This window comes from Etheostoma spectabile, chromosome 4, assembly GCF_008692095.1.
Source record: "Etheostoma spectabile isolate EspeVRDwgs_2016 chromosome 4, UIUC_Espe_1.0, whole genome shotgun sequence".
Taxonomy (NCBI): domain Eukaryota; kingdom Metazoa; phylum Chordata; class Actinopteri; order Perciformes; family Percidae; genus Etheostoma; species Etheostoma spectabile.
Genome location: NC_045736.1, coordinates 6,423,321 through 6,423,539, shown reverse-complemented (window position 1 = coordinate 6,423,539; position 219 = coordinate 6,423,321).

Below are 219 nucleotides of genomic sequence, written 5' to 3'. Positions count from 1 at the left end.
AAATCATCCACAGTCTGTGGTGTCCTCAGGTGGTCAGGGAGAGCATTCCACAGTCTGGAAGCCGCTGAGCAGAAAGCCCGATCTCCCATAGTACGAAGCTTTGTCCTGGGAGGTTTCAGGAGATAACCTGAGGCAGATCGGAGGGTCTGGGTTGGGGTCTATGGGGTGAGAAGTTCCTTGAGGTAGGGGGGGGCTTCACCGTGGATGCACTGATGGGTG